At 43.2% G+C, this 15,310-nt stretch overlaps 1 protein-coding gene across 5 annotated transcripts in view; it reads left to right on the top strand.

Moving 5' to 3' along the window:
* The window catches only part of PHF21A (PHD finger protein 21A), a 236,619-nt gene that overhangs the window by 41,495 nt on the left and 179,814 nt on the right, over positions 1-15,310 (top strand). For all 5 annotated transcript variants that reach the window (XM_074955353.1, XM_074955348.1, XM_074955352.1 and 2 more), the window contains exon 2: positions 8,092-8,135. The gene's annotated coding sequence lies outside the window, so the exon portion shown is untranslated. The remainder of the gene's footprint in view (positions 1-8,091; positions 8,136-15,310) is intronic.

Below are 15,310 nucleotides of genomic sequence, written 5' to 3'. Positions count from 1 at the left end.
ATTTGGGATACATGCTTTCCATTTAAGAAGGATGGCTGCTGCTCTGAGTAGCTGATAATGTGAAGACAGAGAGGTCAGGGGGATCCCCACCTAACATTTTCCACTCTTAAATGTAGGGGCTTCCCCTACATAAATTTATGGGTCACTACTAGCTTTCTCTGGAAACAACAAGATTCACTATAAGTGCAGTAGAAGTGTGTCTTTAAGATGTTCTTAAATATGAACAAGGTAGGGGGCTTGCAGATGAGCTCAAGGAAGGTATAACATGCATGGGGGCTGGATAAAAGAAGGTATAGAGGTGATTGAATGAAAATCTGGCTAATGGGTAGACAAGTTTGGGAGCATGGGGTGGGGAACCAAAGCTTGAGAAGGGATGATAGGTAGGGAGAAGTAGAGTTTTTAATGTGGTGACAAGAAGCCTAAACTTGGTGTAATATATCATATGGGAAGTCAATAGAAGGATTCAGTAATGTCATCAAACTGGTCAAGGAAGATAAGTTTAGCAGTGGCATTTTATTTGGACTGAGGGGATTGTGTGGGTGGCCAGAGAGGAATATGTTACAGTTATCAAAACAGGAAATAATGAGGGGATGAATGAGAGAGATGGCTATGTTGAAGGGGTATGGACAGATCTTGGGAGATGTCACAGAGGAAGAACTAATAGGATTGCTGGTGGTATACTTCTATCACAGTTTTCCTGATTAATATGGACAAGACATTTTTTATGAGACCCATGTTACAGGGCCAATCTAATTTTTACTCAGTTTACAACTGAGTCCACATACAACATGGTTCACAGGTATTTCCTAGCTGTGTAGTTATACCATGTTTCAGCTTTGTCATGAAAAGGAGCGTAATTAGTTTCTAACCGTTATTCTGCTGTGTAGATGGGATGGCCTTAGTGTCTGTGTAACTGGGTTAGTCAGTCTCACCTGTCAAGTCTGTGCATGAAGACTTCCCAAGGTGCATTGCACCATGGGGGAGCCAGTGGATACAGTGCATTTAGATTTTCAGAAAGCCTTTGACAAGGTCCGTCACCAAGTAAGCAGTCATGGGATAAGAGGGAAGGTTTTCTCATGGTAGGAATAAATGGTCAGTTTTCAGAATGGAGAGAAGTAAATCTGGATCTGGAAAAAGGGGTAAACAGTGAGGTGGCAAAATTTGCAGATGATACAAAATTACTCAAGATAGTTAAGTCCCAGGCAGACTGTGAAGAGCTATAAAAAGGATCTCTTAAAACTAGGTGACTGGGCAACAAAATGGCAGATGAAATTAGATATTGATAAATGCAAAGTAATTCACACTGGAAAACATCCCTACTATAAATATAAAATGATGGGGTCTAAATTAGCTGTTACCACTCAAGAAAGAGATCTTGGAGTCATTGTGGATAGTTCTCTGAAAACATTCACTCAGTGTGCAGCGGCAGTCAAAAAAGCGAACGTAATGTTGGGAATCATAAGAAAAGGATAGATAATAAGATAGAAAATATCATATTGCCTCTATATAAATCCATGGTACGCTCACAACTTGAATACTGCGTGAAGATGTGGTCGTCCCATCTCAAAAAATATATATTGGATTTGGAAAAGGTTCAGAAAAGGGCAACAAAAATAATTAGGGGTATGGAATGGCTTCTGTATGAGGAGAGATTAATAAGACTGGGACTTTTCAGCTTGGAAAAGAGATGACTAAGGGGGGATATGATAGAAGTCTATAAAATCATGATGTGTGGAGAAAGTAAATAAGGAAGTGTTATTTACTCAATCTCATAACACAAGAACTAGGGGCCACCTAATGAAATTAATAGGCAGCAGGTTTAAAAGAAACAAAGTATTTATTTTTTCACACAATGCACAGTCAACCTGTGGAATGCCTTGCCAGAGGATGTTGTGAAGGCCAAGATTATAACAGGGTTCAAAAAAGAACTAGGTAAGTTCATGGAGGATAGGTCCATCAATGGCTATTAGCCAGGATAGGCAGGGATGGTGTCCCTAGCCTCTGTTTGCCAGAAGCTGGGAATGGCTGATGGGATGGATCACAGATGATTACCTATTCTGTTCATTCCCTCTGGGGCACCTGGGTGTAGCCACTGTTGCAAGATAGGACACTGGGCTAGATGGACCTTTGGTCTAACCCAGTATGGCTGTTCTTATGCTCATGTGAGGAAATGGTCATGATCCTCTAACTGTGGCAGGAACAGCTGAGGCAGTATGGGATATCTGCTCAAAATTTTCTGAAATGCATTGACTTAAACACAGTTTTGTAGTGAGGTGTGTGGATAGGCCAACACTGTTAAAGCGCTGCTGTGCTGGGAAAAATGTTGCTGCATTCACTGAATTGTGTTAGCTCTGTGTCAAACATAAGTTAGGACTTGATTTTGTTTAATATGGGTCTATCTGTAGTGTAGATAGAGCACTAAATCATCATGTATAGTCAAAGGCTCTGTCAATACTAGTTTCAAATCCTGTTTAGAAACATCCTGTTTCTAGGGACTGAAAAAATAACTGATAGGAAACTCTGGGCTAAACATGACTTTTCTTTCATATCCCATCCTTCTTTCTAATCATAGGGTTTTTTTGGTTACAATAAAGTAATTTACATTTTATAACTTAAAGCTTACAATAAATATCTGAGCTCCATAATAGAAAACTTTGTTATACAATACACTTAGTATGAAGATTAAAAGTGCTGTCTAAAAAGTGCTATACAAATATTAAATATTTAGGTTCCAGTCCTGCGAACACTTGTCTGTGTTTAACTTTAAGCACATGTGTTGTCCTGTTGAAGTCTGTGGGAGCTACTCATGCTTATAATTAATCACAGGTAGAAATGTTTTAGGATTGGGGTCTTAATTTTTACAACATGCCTGTGAGAGGTAAGCAAGTATTCTCATTTTAGAAACTGGACAGAGAAATTAAAGTTGACCTGGAAAGGGGTGGGTGGTGTGTACCTTTTTTTGTTTCTATATATAAAGAAAAACTCATGCTCTTTTTAGGCTTTCTTTTGTTCAGGAAAATTAAAATTTAGAAACATGTTGTGTCCCCTGCTTTTCCTGGAATATGCTAGGAAATTGTAGGATTATGGTTTTGCAGATACTGATCAAGTAAAACCTGATCAATATGCAGGAAATGATTTTTATGAGGACTAGGGCTGTGGCGCGATTAAAAAAATGAATCACGATTAATCGCGCGATTAAAAAAATGAATCACGATTAATCGCATTGTTAATAGAATACCATTTATTGAAATATTTTTGGATATTTTCTACATTTTTCAAATATATTGATTTCAGTTTCAACACCGAATACAAAATGTACAGTGCTCACTTTATATTTATTTGCTCTGTAAAAATAAAAGAAATAGTATTTTTCAGTTCACTTAATACAAGAACTGTAGTGCAATCTCTTTATCATGAAAGTTGAACTTACAAATGTAGACTTCTATCCAAAAAGATATCTGCATTCAAAAACAAAACAATGTAAAACTTTAGAGCGTACAAGTCCACTGAGTCCAATTTCTTGTTCAGCCAATCGCTCAGACAAACAAGTTTGTTTACATTTACGGGAGATAATTTTGCCTGCTTCTTGTTTACAGTGTCACCTGAAAGTGAAAACAGGTGTTCTCATGGCACTGTTGTAGCCGGCACTGCAAGATATTTAAATGCCAGATGCGCTAAATATTCCATGTCCAATCATGCTTCAGCCACCATTCCAGAGGACATGCGTCCATGCTGATGAGGGGTTCTGCTTGATAACAATCCAAAGCAGTGCTGACCAACGCATGTTCATTTTCATTCTCTGAATCAGATGTCACCAGTAGACGGTTGATTTTCTTTTTTGTTGGTTTGGGTTCTGTAGTTTCCACATCGGAGTGTTGCTCTTTTAAGACTTCTGAAAGCATGCTCCACACCTCTTCCATCTCAGATTTTGGAACTTTGGGTTGAGTGCTGTAAGTATCTTTAGAAATCTCACATTGGTACCTTTTTTGCATTTTGTCAAATCTGCAGTGAAAGTATATTTAAAACAAACAATATATGTTGGGTCATCATTCGAGACTGCTGTAACATGAAGTGGGTAAATCCGAGCCGTAGACCTACAGTTCTCCCCCAAGGTGTTCAATCACGAATTTAATTAAAGCACCATTTTTTTTTCATCTAGTGTTGTCAGCATGGCTGAACAAGAAGTAGGACTGGGTGGACTTGTAGGTACTAAAGTTTTACATTGTTTTGTTTTGTTTTTGAATGCAGTTATGTAACAAAAAAAAATCTACATGTATAAGTTGCATTTTCATGATAAAGAGGTTGCACTAGAGTACTTGTATGAGGTGAAATGAAAAATATGATTTCTTTTGTTTATCATTTTTACAGTGCAAATATTTGTAATAAAGAATAAGAGAAAGTGAGCAGTGTACACTTAGTATTCTGTGTTTGTAATTGAAATCAATATACTTGAAAATGTAGAAAAACCTCAAATATTTAATTTCAATTGGTATTCTATTTAACAGTGTGATTAATACGGTGATTAATCACGATTAATTTTTTTAATTGTGATTAATTTTTTTGAGTTAATCGTGTGAGTTAACTGTGATTAATCAACAGCCCTAAGTAGGACCATTAAAAGCTTTGTTTTTTACTGACAGTTGTTCAACTCAAACAATTGGAAGAAATGCTTTAACTTAAAGACTTCTGTTTAGCAGTAGTGGCAACTTCACGTGCTCAGCAGTCAAGAGTCAGACCCCAAAAACCATGATACTGGCCTAAACATGATAAAATTGAAAAAAAAAAAATTGGAGGTTCAATTTGCCTTTTGGTTTTTGATCTTATTGGGTCTCGCTTTCAAGTGCGCCCTAACATTTCTCTGGAAACATGAAGCTTTTTTTTTTTTTTTTTTTAAATGAAAGTGGAGATTCTGACAAACACATGGCTCCAGAAGCTCAGGCTTTCAGAAAAACATCAAATATCATGAGACTTGACGTTGCTTGTTTAGGGATGAGAGAGCTTGCAGTTCATATCTTTGGATCCTTCAAGGAAAATATAGAGCAAAATGGAAAAGACAAGATTTAATATTTCTGAAGTTAAACATTATCAAGTTTTATCAACATTATCTTCTCCCATTCGCTTTAAAAACAAACAAACAAAGCAAAACTCTCCTCTTTTCATGCCTTTGTTATAAGAGGAACAGTAGTGACCCGTATATTTAGGTTGCCTGACATTTTTGAGTATATAAATTATTTTTCTTCTTTTGTAAAGCACTCTAATGCCTCCATGATTTGCAGCAAGGATCTAAATTTGGGAAGGGGATAGGCCTGGAGTCATAGAGGTGCCTTGGACTCACAAAAATCTGATTAGATAGGGCAAAAGATGAGCTGTCTAAAATCACCATTACAGTTGCATGTCACAGAATTACATATCTCTAGGAAATGACTTGCTAAACAACTATGTAAAAATAATGTTAATGTTAAGACTGCAAAGTCCAATACCCAAAAATTAGGAAATGCCAGAATTAAAAAATCTTAATTCTGTCGTCTTGTGCATATACGTTATAATAGTATTTAATTACATGGTCATATATATTAGAATTAGGAGTCAGTATGTCCTAAATCCTAATCCTGGCTCTGCTACTAACTCAGCGTGTGGCCTTGAGCAAGTTACATTGCCTTTTAGTTTTGTTTGTTTTCCCATTTGTAAAGGAGGGCAGTAAAATCTACCTACCGCATAGGAGTATTATGAGGATTATTTAGGTAATATTTGTAAATAAGATTATAAAAATACTATTTACTCTGAAAAATTAAATCCCAGATGTCTTAAATTGAGAGCCCATTTACTTGGGCACTCAATGTTATTGGAGACTTTTGCAAATTTTGGCTTTAATGTTTGTGGTAAATCTCCTACTTCACAGGGTTGTTGCAGAGAAAAAAATCATAATGCTTTTTAAGATTACGATTTTCTATGGTGCTCCTCTCCATAGTATCTGTGAGAAAACTAATAATTCTTTACTCACTGTAGGGCTTGGTTGGTGTGCAGTAAATAAGGCCTGGGGCCGCACAAATGATGAGGGTAAAAAGATATATTGAACAGATGCCTCATTCCCTAAGTGCCAACCATCCTCTGCACTGAATGAGGCAGAGTTCCTGTGGGAAAAATAGTATGTGATCATGTAATTAAATACTGCATCATAATGTATATATGGACACTAGGGCAGAATTAAAGTTGCACAGGCAATCTTAATTCTGGCATTTCATAACTCTCGAGTGCTTGACTTTTCAAGTGTTAACATTCTTTTAACACTTTTTTAATGTAATATATTATGTGAAGAAGCAAAGAGGGTACAAGTCTGTTTTTCACCTCTTTAGGTCATATTTAAGTGACTTGTCCAAGGCACATAGCAAGTCACAGATCCTGAATTAGAACTCTGGAGTTTGGGATTCACAGTCCTGTGAGTCCATGGGTTCTCAGGATTACAGCCCTCCTCATCCTGTCCTCCCCCTGGCCCAAGTGGTTACAGAAGAGTGTCTGGGTTGAAACTATTCTGCCCTTTCCATATTTACTAGACTGGAAGGGGGTAGGGTTTTGACTTGATGGAATTGGGGTCCCAGTATGGAGGACAAACACAGCACTTGGTCATACTCTGTCTCTAAAATGGGTGATTCCTTCTTTAAAATAGAGAAAAATAAATTAATGTGTTTTCTTGAACTTGCTACAAATGGATGTTGATTATTTTTCTTAATAAAAATTGAGACTTGCTCACTCTAAGGCTGTAATTGTAGATGTGTTGTGAAAGCTTCTTTGCTTAGCTTTCCAGAGCCACAGCCTTTTATAGCACTCAAATATAGTCACAACCTTAGTATGTTGTTGCTGAAAGCAGGCATGTTGTGTTTTGTGGTGATTAAATGACCTCATTGTGTGGGCTTTAGAGCCTATGAAGGGGCTGCTGATGAAGGGGGAAAAATGCAATCAAGTGTGGGGTTTGAATGATTGAGAAACCACTATAATTTGTGAATTAAGGCTGATCTCTAAATAGCTGTCAGTGGTCTGGATATTTCAGACCTTGCACTGCTTACATCCAAAATACTGTTGTATAGGATTCTTTGTGTACCCTTACACGGAAATCAACTTCTCAAAAAAACTCCACCTAATCAACATTTAGAAATTGTTATAACTTTCCTCAGAACTTAAAATTTAATTTTTACCAAAGTGCCATACTAAGGAAAAAAAATAGTTCTAAACACACAATCTAAAAATTCTGACACTAAGAGGATATCCATGTTCACTACTTAACAGTAGGCATTAAATTTCCTGTATAGATTCCTCCTCAGGTCTGTAAATAGATTAGCAAGTGCAGTCTGTCTCCTGCATTTGCGTTGAATCCCATTGACTTTGGTGGGAGTTCACATGATCACAAGTCTGCACTAATGCATCTAGTTGTAGGATAGAGGCCCAGAGCCTAAGCTCTGCAGTGGGATATCATTGATCACATTTTAGAATCAGTGCCTAAGATAAGGTTTGTATTAACACCCAGATTTTTCGAGTAAAGTGGTAAAATGTGTGTTTGGATTTTTAGTCTGTGACAAAGTTGGCTGAGCCTAAATACAAATGAGAATGCACTTTGTAACCATCATAGTAAATATCTGGGAGCAGAGCTGTTCTAATCAAGGTGTGGATGGGGTAAGGCCCTAAACACAGTTTGGCCCAAGCTTTGCTATAATTTGTTGTGTTACATAGACGTGCAAGAAAGAATGATGGTCAGTTGTTTTTCCTTTAGATAAAGTGCTCCTTTCTAAAAAATTTCCATTCCAGTATTGGCAAAAGGGGACCCTCACTTCACTGCTTGCACTTCAATCTGGTTTACAGTAACTGGGAAATAATAGAATTATAAGCACTCTCAGTTCTTCCCTTGCTATATCAAACTGTTTTTCTCTCCCACCCGCCACCCCCTCCCTTCTCAGGTCAATTTCATATTTGTCTACTACATCTTTTACAAAAAGAAATCAAAAGAAATCATTTGCAGATTTACTCCCCCCCCCCCTTCTTTTTGTTCCAAACTCAACTTAAATGTTATCTGATTATTGACTTGTTTTTGTTTTGTTGTAGGGGGGGCTAGAGAACTGAAGGGGAAAATCTGTTTTCCAGAACGGGTAAGTACCTTTTGCTAGACAAGTAAAGCTTTCTTGATGCTAGATAAGCAATAATCCAGAATGTACACTATACTTTTATTAAGAGCTAGCATCCATAAATGAAGCAAGAAGTGTTGATGTTTCACTGGAGCCAAAATCCTGTCCAGTTTTGCATACAGGAACAATGTTAAAAAACTGACTAAAAGTTAGATGTTGCTAACTAAGGTCCCAATCGTGCCAGTGAAATGCTTGTGCGTGCAAGGATCACTGTGCAGTTTGAAGGATTGGGGCCTAAAATTCCAGTAGTTTTACAGGTCCAGTAGGCATCTGATTTAAATAACTAGTTAAAATGTAAAGACAATAGTGCTTAAAATGATTTTGTCAGGATCCTGGGTGAGGGTAAGTGGGACTGGTGGCAGGAGTTTGGGATCTCAGAACTGAATACAGGGGTCAGAGCCAATATGAAGGTCAAGAGTCAAATTCAGGGTCAGAACCAGACAGTCAGGAATTGGGCTGAGGCTTAGTTCCAGGTATCGGGATCTGTTTTGGGGCGCCAGGGGGTTGATCAGGAGTTGGAATCCAAGTTAGAGCGCCTCAGTGCGCAGCGCCCCGGCGGCAGCTGTGGGAGCGGCACCGCAGTTGGACTCTGACAGAGACCGCGGCACTGGCACTCCCCAGCACCGCAACCTACATCATCGGCCTGGCACTGCTCCCACTCTCCTTGCCAGAAGCGGCACTGGAAGCTGGAAAAGGCTAGCCCACCTCTACAGAGACCAGCTTCCCTGGAACCACCTGCGGAGACGCGTCCCACAGGGGAGCACCTACAGCTTCGGCACCGTTGACTCCGGCCCTGAGGGCCAAGCTGTTGAGTCCGGTGCCCCTGGACTCCCTGACACGCAGCATGGTTGAGGTCCAGTTGCCGTTCATCCCAGATATCTTTGCAGCTGCAAGGGATCTTATTGCCACGATGATATCGGCATCCCCTCAGCCTCAAGCCAAGGCGCCGGCGCCTGTCCGTGCAGCACTGTCCTGGGGCAAGATGGCACTCATCCACCTGTTGGCACCGTCGGTCGAGCCGTGGCACCGATCCCATTCTCTGCACCGTTCCTGCTCCCGTCGCTGCTTGCAGTCCTGACACCTCCTTTGTGGAGCTGGTCGTACTCGCGGCACCTCTCTGACTCCTGGCACCTCTCTGCCCACCGGTCACCGTCGAGGAGCAGATCCCAGACCTGGCGCTGCTCTTAACGCTGGTCATCATCTTGGCCCAGGTCCAGGTCCCGGTACCAGTCCAGGTCCCGGCACCGCTCCCCAGTGTTGCGCCACTGCTCCCCATCGCCTCGTCGACATGACTCAGTGCAGATCCGCTCAGCACCACCGTGGCCCTCACGTTCTTCCTCTTGTTCTTCAGGATCAGAGGCAGGGTCGCGTTTCTCGGAGTGCCGACGTTTGAACCACAGCCACCTGGAGTCAGGGACTGGACATTGGCAGGCACAGGAGCAAGGTCCCGCTCAAGGGGCTGCTCAGTGGCCGTTCTGGACCCCCTGGGCATACCACCAGGCCCAGGGTGCTCTGTCTGGAGCTTCTCGATCAGCCCTGTCCGAGCCGCGAGTGCCAGAGGCTACTGCCAGTCGGCCTGCCCTGGGAGGCATGGAGACCATGACTGCTTCTCTGCCTGCTTCAGGACCTCCTCCAACACCGGTTCCTGGCCTGGGCACTGAGGTCATGGGCACAGGACAGCTGGGCCCGGCACCACAAGAGGCCCTAGGTGACCCTCTTTCGCCCCATGGCCGCTGCTGCCGCCTCCTCCTTACCAGACGAGGCAGTGGCAGGAACTCCAGACTTGGGTCCCCCTCCGATAGACCTCCGCGCCCACCAGGACCTCCTGCGCAGGGTGGCGTGGAATATGAACCCACAGGCGGAGGAGGTGGTAGAGGTGGAGGACCCTATGGTGGATATTCTGTCCGCCGAAGCTCCATCAAGGGTGGCCCTACCCTTATTTGGACCATCCAAACCACCGCCAGAACAATCTGGCAAACTCATACATCCATTCCCCCGACTGCTAAGGGAGTGGAGCGGAAATACTTTGTCCTCTCAAAGGGGTATGACTATCTGTTCACACACCTACAGCCCTGTTCACTTATGGTGGTGTCAGTGAGCGAAAAAGAATGGCATGGCCAGCAGGCCCCAGCACCTAAATCAAAGGATGCCAAGTGCCTTGATTTATTTGGGTGCAAGGTTTATTCCTCGCGGGGGGACTTCAGCTCAGGATCGCTAATCAGCAGGTGCTGATTTTAACAATTTTAACTCCATACTGAAATTTAAGGATTTAGTACCTCCTAAGTCCAGAGAGGAGTTTGGGGCTTTGGTGGAAAAGGGCAAAACAGTGGCACGGACCTTGCTGCAGGCCTTGCTGGATGCTGCAGACTCCACCGCCCGTACTTTGTCCTCAGGGATCGCCATGAGGTGTATCTCCTGGCTGCAAGCCTCTGGCCTACCATCGAACTTCAGCAGACACTGCAGAATCTCCCATTTAATGGAGAGGGCCTGTTTTTGGAAAAGACAGATTCGAGGCTACAAAGCCTTAAAGACTCAAGGGCAATAATGAAGTCCCTGGGCACGCACACACTGGCTACCCAGTGGAACTGCTTAAAGCCTCAGCAGTCACAAGAGTGCCTGTATCCTCCTCGGCCAAGGCAGGATTTCTGTAGGCGGTGGGGACATAATGGGGGGAGGAGGAAGCCCTCCAACCCCCCATCAGGACAAGGCCAGGGCCCAACCAAGCCTTTGTCCTGCTCAAATCAGGCCTTTTGAAGGGACACCCGAGGACGATATACCGGACCTTGTTCAGGATCCTACCCCACCTTTCTTGAATCGTATATCCCGTTTCCACCATGCTTGGTCTCACGTAACCACGGACCACTGCATCCTCCACACGGTGGAAGCGGGATACTCTCTCCAGTTTTCTTCCTCCCACGCTCCTTCCCTGTCCCTCTTCAGGGACCCTTCTCACGAGCAACTCCTTATTCAGGAGGTTCAGACGCTCCTCACCATGGGGACGATCAAGGAGGTTCCAAGGGAGCTAAGGGGTAGGGAGCTCTACTCCCGATATCTCCTAATCCCCAAGGCAAAGGGCGGGCTTTGGCTCATTCTGGACCTGCTTGGACTCAACAAGTTCATGGTAAAGTTGAAGTTCTGCACGGTCTCCTTGGGCACCATTATACCTTCCCTGGATCCTGGTACGCTGCCCTTGACATGAAGGACGCGTATTTCCACATAGAGATTCAACCGGCGCACAGACGCTTCCTCCACTTTGCGGTCAACCGTGAACACAATGAGTTCACGGCCCTTCCCTTCGGTCTCTCTATGGCCCCCCCCGAGTGTTCACCAAATGTATGGCAGTCGTGGTGGCCTTCCTTCGTCGATGGCGGGTGCAGGTATACCCTTACCTCAACGACTGGCTTATCTGGGGGCGCACCAGAGAACAGGTACAGTCCCATCTTCGCTTGGTCATGGTCACGTTTCGTTGGTTAGGCCTCCTTCTCAATGTGGCAAAGTTGACACTAGAACCGACCCAGAGAATAGAATTCATCGGGGCAGTTCTGGACTCCGTGCAGGCTTGAGCCCTCCTGCCTGACGCTCGTTTCCAAACTATAGTGGGCCTCATCTGGAGCTTTCAGAGCTTCCCGACCTCGTCAGCAAGGAAAGGAAAGGAAACTGTCAGTTCTTCTTCAAGAGCTGATCCCTGTGGGTGTTCACTGTGGGTGTGCACATGCTCTGTATGCTCAGGACCAGAAATTCTTCAATAGCTATGCCAGCTCATCTGAAGCTGTGCTTCCTAGTGCTTCCCTCTGAGGGCATAAACCCTGGTATGGACCGCCTGACCCCCATTTCTTTTTCTGTCACCCATGGTTGGGGATGGAACCTCCTGTGTCAGTTTCTTTTCTTTGGTGTTCATTTTAGTTGTCTGTAAATACTATAAAAAGTATTCCTAGTTAGTTAGCAAAGTTTAGTGCTTGTTAGTTGGGGATGGGGTGGGGGGTCTTCTCTTTCTAGTTCTCTTTTTCTTCAGTGCATCAATTATGCACAAGTGCCAAAGCTTGCCTGGCATGCCCCTGGATTTTCCTAGTGATCATCTTCATGAAATTTGTGCTGCCTTAGGGAATCGCATGTCTCCCTCAAAGTGCAGTATCTGCCATGCCTTTCCTCCATGTATCAGACAAGCTTGTGATTTCAGGCTCCACAAGCACATTGTGGAGCTTTACACAAGGCCCTGTTAAGATCTGGGACCCCCTCCCATTCTGCTTCCTCTCATCCGGAACCACCAGGCAGCACATTGCTGGTTTTTGGTACTGGTGGTTTTCAGTTCTCCCCCAAACACAAGAACTCCATGAAACAGAAACACAATACGGACCATGGCAAACTTTCCCACAAGAAGAGGGACAAATTCCTGCATAAGTCCTCCAAAAATATGCCTGCTTTGTCCCTTTCCCTGGTACTGCCAGAGATCTGTATCCCGGGATGAAAGCACTTGAACCTTGTACAGCAAAGAAGACATTGATGGTACCAGGAGCTCACAGTGCCCAAATCTCCACATGGACAGACCATCAACAACTCCTGTGCCTCATATAGATAGGAGGGACTGTTCTCCCCTTCTCCAACACTACTGACCATGCGCAGACTTCAGTCTCTAAGACAGAATTGATGGCCCTGACAAAGCCCAGGACCCTGGACAGTTCACCTCAGGCAGGTCCTTGATATGCTTTCCTGGAGGATTTGGCTATCTATGCAAACCTGGAGTTCCTGATTTTCACAGAGTTGAAACTATTGCAGGAGGTCCCTGCTCCATCAGTCTACCCAACATTTGCCAGTACCAAGGCTTAGCCAGGAACTGGAGGCTCAGTTTCTTTCCCACCTACTGCTCCTGCTTCTGATCAGATGGAACCAAATTCCATGATACCCCAACGATGAAACATGAGGAGGCCTCTTCATTGGACGAATGTGATCTGGTACCGACCGGCTCTCCAGTTAGCTGATGGAGGATTAACAGTCCAGGCAGGGCTTCCAGATCAACTCTACCTCCCTGCCCTTGTTAACAGCAATTCTGGCCCAGGGACCAGTGGTGCCCACCATGGGAGCCACTTCTGTTCCACTATATCCATTGCATCAACCTTATTGGACCCCCTGGAATATACTTCTGGGCATCTGAATGTTAGGATCCTGAGTTCTGCACCCAGGAATGGTCACCACCAAGCAAAAGAAGCACAGTCTTCATGGCAGCAGTTGATGGAATACCAACAGTACCAGTAGTACTCTTTGTCCTTTCCAGATGAAACAGTATCACCAGCCTCTCCCTCTTCTCCAGACAATTTTAACCAGTACTAGGACCTTCTCTGAAGGATTGCAAACACTTTCTCCAAAGTTCTCTGGAGGAGGTCCAGGATTTAACTCTCAAGATCCTAGACATACTTCGGCCTATGGACTCATCTAAAGTAGAACTCTCCCAATTAATGAGGCTATCACAGAACCTGCCAGAGTAGTCTGGCGTACGCCTGTGCCCTGCCCCAAGAGTGGACTGAGAAACATTGATTAAACTAGCTAGAGACATAAAGGGTAACAAGAAAACATTCTACAAATACATTAGAAGCAAGAGGAAAACCAAGGACCGGGTAAGCCCATTACTCATTTGGGTGGGGGGAGGAGAAACACAATAATGGAAAATGTGGAAACAGCAGAAGTTGCTAAATGCCTTTTTTTTGTTTAATTTTACACCAGAAAGGATAGTAGCAATTGGACATCTAACATAGTGAATGCCCGTGGAAAATGAGGTAGGATCTGAGGCTAAAAATAGGGAAAGAACAAGTTAAAAATTACTTAGACAAGTGAGATGTCTTCAAGATGTATTTCATCAAGCCCTGACAACCTAGAATACTCAAGGAGCTGACTGATGAGATATCGAGCCATTAGCAATTATCTTTGAAAAGTCCTGGATGATGGGAGAGATTCCAGAGGACTAGAAGAGGGGAAATATGGTGCCAATCTATAAAAAGGAGAACAAGGACAACCCAGGGAATTACAGACCAGTCAGCTTAACTTCAGTACCTGGAAAGATAATAGAGCAAATAATAAAGCAATCAATTTGCAAACACCTAGAAGATAATAAGGTGACAAGTAACAGTCAGCATGGATTTGTCAAGATTAAATTGTGTCAAATCCTGTCAATGAAAGCTCACAAGCCTGGTGGATAGGAGAGAAGCGGTAGACCTGGTATATCTTGACTTTAGTAAGGCTTTTAATTCTGTCTCGCATGACCTTCTCATAAACAAACTAGGGAAGTACAGCCTAGCTGGAGCTACTGTAAGGTGGGTGCATAACTGGTTGGGAGATTGTTCCCAGAGAGTAGCTGTCAGTGGTTCACAGTCAAGCTGGAAGGGTGTATCAAGTGGGGTCCTGCAGGGATCGGTCCTGGATTCTGTTCTGTTCAATATCTTCATAAAAGATTTAGATAATGGCATAGAGAGTACACTTACAAATTTTGCAGATGATGCCAACCTGGGAGGGGTTGCAAGTGATTTTTGGAGGATAGGATTAAAATTCAGAATGATGTGGACAAACTGGAGAAATGGTCTGAAGTAAATAGGATGAAATTCAATAAGGACAAATGCAAAGTACTCGACTTAGGAGGGAACAATCAGTTGCACACAAACAAAAAGGGAAATGACTGCCTAGGAAGGAGTACTGTGGAAAGGGATCTGGGGATTATAGTGGATCATAAGCTAAATATGAGTCAGTGTAACACTGTTCCACAAAAAGCGAATATCATTCTGGGATGTATCAGCAGGAGTGTTGTAAGCAAGACATGAGAAGTAGTTCTTTCACTCTTTTCCATGCTGATAAGGTCTCAGCTGGAGTACTGTGTCCATTTCTGGGCACCACATTTTAGGAGAGATTGGAGAAAGTCCAGAGGAGAGCAACAAAAATGATTAAAGGTCTGGAAAACATGACCTATGAGGAAAGATTGAAAAAATTGGGTTTGTTTAGTCTGGAGAAGAAAAGACTGAGAGGGGATATAACTTATCAAGTAAGTTCATAAAAGATTGTTACAAAGCGGAGAGTGAAAAATTGTTCTCCTTAATATGTGAGGCTTGGACAAGAAGCAGTGGGCTTAAATTGCAGTAGGGGCGGTTTAGGTTGGACAT

The sequence above is a fragment of the Natator depressus genome, chromosome 6 (genome assembly GCF_965152275.1).
Source record: "Natator depressus isolate rNatDep1 chromosome 6, rNatDep2.hap1, whole genome shotgun sequence".
Taxonomy (NCBI): domain Eukaryota; kingdom Metazoa; phylum Chordata; order Testudines; family Cheloniidae; genus Natator; species Natator depressus.
Note: the sequence above shows the minus strand (reverse complement) of the source record. Positions and strands in the feature narration are given on the sequence as shown.